General features: G+C 37.7%; 1 long non-coding RNA gene across 1 annotated transcript; it reads left to right on the top strand.

The window, feature by feature from the left end:
* Positions 1–995: 995 nt before the first annotated feature.
* On the top strand, positions 996–4,587 carry LOC127171369 (uncharacterized). The gene is made up of 3 exons (XR_007828504.1): positions 996–1,916; positions 3,161–3,389; positions 3,974–4,587. It is a non-coding gene; the product is annotated as an uncharacterized LOC127171369 (long non-coding RNA).
* The last annotated feature ends 386 nt before the right edge of the window (positions 4,588–4,973 follow it).

Below are 4,973 nucleotides of genomic sequence, written 5' to 3'. Positions count from 1 at the left end.
TTTGTTTTTCAATGTTTGTTTTTTTTTCTCATTCTGTTCACACTAAAAGAAAATGACTTTGAAACATGTTTCACTCAAAGAAATTCAAAGAAATTCAAAGAAATAGAATTAGACATGAAATGTTATAGTACTTTAGTTTCTATATTTTGTAGTATTTTAAAAATAGTATTTTCTTGTAATACTTCTCCAACAATCATAGTTTTATTTACAACTTTGAGAAATCATACAGTGAACAGATCATGATTCAAATCAGCATTAGCATTTAGAACAAATCAACAGACAAGGACTAAAAATGAATGTGGTTATAATAAAACTTTTATTTATAAATGACTTTTTCTGAATGGATCTAACAAACATAAAAACAAAAGTATATTATGCTCTAAAACTATCACATCAGTTTGTAATTCTAAAACATAGCTGAAACTCAGGAAAATATGTTTTAATCTGTTTACATAACACAACACTGATATAACTTTAAACAATGAAATGATGATGATGAAAAATGATTGTCACCTAACTATGCAATACACAGCAGCCTAAAAACAATGAAATCTCACGCAAATATAAGCAACCATACCATGCATTAACATTTAGGTAAATATCATACAAAGAAATTATATCAATTTTCTTTCGATTACTTTATCACAAAAAGCAAAATATGTATTTAACAAACTTGAAAACTAAAGTATATTTTTAAAGTATTACATCAGTTTGTAATTCTGAAACTTGTTTACATAATACAATATTTATATAACTAAAAAAAAAAATAACATACGGCAGCCTAAAAACAAGTTAGCAATGAAATCTCATGTAAATATAAGCAACTAAATAAAAAAAGTAAATATATTTAACATTTGTGATGTTAGTAATATCAAAGATTAAAAACATTCTATAACTGTTCTTTCAATGAGTTTTTATAAATATATATATATATATATATATATATATATATATATTAGTAAACATAAGTCATGTATGTTATAAACCTTCCCTTTTTCATTTTTATGTATTTTTAACTAGTTTAGTTTGCTGTATTGTAGTTATTTTACAAAAACGTAAATATATCTATATTTAACTAAAATATCAGTTATAAATAACTAGCTTCCTTTTAATTTTAATGTATTTTAAGTAGATTTTAGTTGTGTAAGTTACAAACCTTCCTTTTGATCATTTTATGTATTTTAACTTTCTTTTAGTTAACTATATTCAATTTATTTTACTTATACCAAAACTTACATAACTATATTTTACTAAACAAAAGTAATTTAAAATATACATACAACTCGTTTTTCTAAAACCTTTCCTTTATCATGTTTACGCATTTTTAACTTTCTTTAGCTAACTATATTACACCTAAAAGGAAAATATTGACGGGAAACGCAGAAAAGCATGATTATGCACAAAATGTGAATTTTGATCAATTGTTCATTTCGATAAAACAGTGCAATAGCGCGTAACGCTTATATTAAAAATTCCCGAAATATACATTTCCTACTTTTCAAGAACATTCCCGCGCAAGATAGAAGATGCTGTTTTGACGTGCGAGATTTAAAGGCTCCGGACTGCTCGCATCTGCCCGAGATGTTGACCCACATAGTTGTTTACAGTTGTGACCATTTTTCATTGTAGTAGCGCTTGCTGGATTGGCGGACGGACGGTAAAGATCGGAAGTAGTTTGTGCATGCTAATGAAGGAGTTGGGCTTGTGGATATTTACGTTCAACGGGAGCCGCCCTTCATTCACCACATGGTTAAAAGCTGAGAGCGTTCGCGCCACTTTCGCAATTTTACTACGCTTTTGTAACGCTACCTACAGCGTGCTCGGATGCGACGCGTGTTGATGGTGTATTTCCACCGTCGGCGCTAGAAGTTCAACGTTTAGTTTCGACGATTTGCCCGGAGCGTTGACAGTAAACGGTAAGTGTGTACAAGTGAGTGAAGATGGTGGATTCTACAAACCAATGTCTTACTACGCGGGTTATTGACGTGAAACCTGTTGTTGCCTTTTTCGGGCGATTCACTTGACGAAGTCTATGCGCGTTCTTAAAGCGTTCGCTTTATCGCATCCTAAGGCTAACGCGACTGCTTCGAGAAGCAGTTTGGGCTAAAAACACTGTAGTAAGAGACGCGTGGTAGCCCACCATAGTTCAGAGAATGAGGGAGATTTGAAAAGCGTGCGCCAGGCTGCTGCAGTGCCAAACAAGTGCTGGCTCCAGTCACCGTTTACATTCTATCGGCGCGTTAAAAAGCGTTCCGAACCGTTCCTCGAGAACTTTTCATGAGCCGAGCGCTCCAAAATACCAGTTATTCGCAGTGCTTTGTGAACGCTAGCGCTTGAGTTCGCTTGCCACCAGAACAAAGCGACAGCACATGGGGCAGTTGCAGGCCGTGTTAGCAACGCTGCTAGGCTAGTTGGCGTTCAGTTTGAAACGTAACGTTACACATTTGAACACAAGAGTTACACTTGAATATTTCGGCGGGGCCGCACTTCGTGGCGCGTTTGTGTTGGGCAGCGAATACAGAATAAGCGATTTCCCGCGAAGTTTAGAATTCGATTTTGGAATTCGAACGCATGTGCGTTGGAACGCGCTGGGCCGGTTACATTTAAAAATGGAACTTCAAAGGGCTTTGGCGTAAACACAAAGTCTCTTAATGTAGACTGATCGACTCTGACGTTTGAGTAAACTGAAATGCGGCGTCAAAACCAAATTTAGCACGGACAACTGGGGCTGGTGTTGTCGAACGTGTGTTAGCGTGCGTTCCACGCGTTTTCGCGGAGTTGTAGAGTACTTTATTTTACCGACTAGCTTTGCAAGTTCCAACCCAAACAACGAGCAAAGCCGTGAACACTCGACTTTGCCCTTGTTTTTAGTTTGTTTCTCCAACGCAACTACTGCGGACTCTTCGGCGCCATATTGGTGCAACTCATGGGGGAGGGGTGTCCTCGCGTTTTGCGCGAGTGCGCATGCGTCGTAGAACGCCGGTTGTGTACTTCGCTTATCAGATCTGTTTTACTTTAAATTCTTGGGTTTGCTACATTTCCAGTAGCACGTGGGACTTTTGTCCCTAAATGTTAATACACTTAAAAATACTATTAATATTAATATCCTAAAACTGAATGAAACCATGTGTAATAACATACCTTTTCCCACTCTTTTCAGAAAAACCACAAACCAGGGTTCAGTGGCGTGAAACAATGCTAACGCCGTCCCAAAGGTGGATCTGCTTGGTTCCTCACGACCGTGAGCTTGTCATCTCCATGTCAGCGTAGTGTCAAAGTGCTTACAGTGCAGGTAGTTCTGTAAAATCTACTGCAGTGGAGGCACTTCAAGCTCTACTTTGACATGAGCGCGCACACGAGCGGCGACGTGATCTACTGCTTATGCTAAGGTGCATTTAGTGCAGATAGTGAAATAGACTAGCACCTACTGCCCTAAGTGCCCCTTCTGGCATAAGGGGCTGGCAAATCCTGCTGTGGCTGTCCCCCCCCTCCCATTCTTTCATTTCATGCAGTTCTCTGCTAGTTTTGCATAGTTGCACTACAAGAAATATTGAGTTGTGCAAATCTATGCAAAACTGATGGTGGCCTGCTTCCCCATCCTTTCCTGTGCTTCTCGCTTTGAGCGTTTCTGCTTTAGCGTTGCGTGTGCGTTTCTTTTCAGGTTAACCCCCCCTGTTTGTCCTGGCTGTGCGCTGTAGAACTCTCACTTTGGTTCCAGCAGTATTAAAGTGCTTATAGTGCAGGTAGTTTTGTGAAATGCGTATCTACTGCAATGTGAGCACTTCAAGTACTTCTAGATGTGAGCGACGCGGAGAGGGCTTGACCGTCACGCTTTCTTGTGCACACTGTCCTGGTTAGTTTTGCTGGTTTGCAGTCAGCGTTCGTATTAGTGCTGTGCAAATCCATGCAAAACTGACCGTAACGGTGAGGAGTCTCCGCTTCCCGTCACATTCCAGCATCCCTTTCTTTGCAGGTTGGGATCGGCCGCAATGCTCTGCGCTGGAAGTATTGCACTTGTCCCGGCCTGTGAAGAGCATGGGAAATTGTTCAGCTGCTTTTGTGTTCTTTAATGCATTTGAACATTTGTGTTTTCCCCTGTTTGTTTTAGAATTTGATCATCGCAATAAAAGTTTTAAATGCACATTTGTTTGTGTGAAGTATTTTAATAATTTAAGCGGAGACACTGCAGGCAAAAACAATGTGTGTGGGTTTTTTTTTTTTTTTCTTGCACCTGTTAAGTTTGAAATTGAGCTTTTTTTTTTCTTTTTTTTTTCCCTCTCAGACTAACGGAAAGAAAACGCCCAAAAGACTCTTAAGTGTTTCTTTTATAGCAATTTATCTATTTGTGTCAGTAGATCACAATTACTTTTTTAAAGGCGTTCTTCTCAAAATGAGTTTTTTCTATTACATTGAGCTATAAATCTCCACTTCAGTAGTGCTTACACGCCAGACTTCGCATTTTTATTCCCGTCTATATCCTGAAGTTTTTCACAGAGGGATTTGTTCGTGTATATAATGTGCTTGATTTATATGTTTTATTCCACTGAAAATTGTGAAAAATAAATTGTTTTAGTATTTTCTGAAATGTAGAGTGACAAAAATAAGATGCCTGAAAATTCCCTCTGTAAAAACTTGAAATAAAAACAAAAGAAATTGCAATCGTCAATGTAATCAGTCAACTGGGTAAGTAAGGCAGTAACTATTAGGTTTTTTTTTTAATACCCTATTCACCTGCAGTGTCTCGCCTTAAGCTGACAAACTCTACTTTTTCTTCACTGCAGTGAAGTTTTTCCAACTGTAATGGTGTTGACTGGTCTGTTTTTGTATTAAAACAAGACCAGCGTTAAGTTTATTATAGGTGAATGGGATTTATTAGGTTTAATGCTGCTAGTCAAGGTTTGACATTTTTCTCCACCTTTTAAAATTGGGGGAAAAAAAAAAAGGTGGGTATGGTTATTATGAACTTGCATTTT

Source organism: Labeo rohita, chromosome 9 (genome assembly GCF_022985175.1).
Source record: "Labeo rohita strain BAU-BD-2019 chromosome 9, IGBB_LRoh.1.0, whole genome shotgun sequence".
Classification (NCBI taxonomy): domain Eukaryota; kingdom Metazoa; phylum Chordata; class Actinopteri; order Cypriniformes; family Cyprinidae; genus Labeo; species Labeo rohita.
Note: the sequence above shows the minus strand (reverse complement) of the source record. Positions and strands in the feature narration are given on the sequence as shown.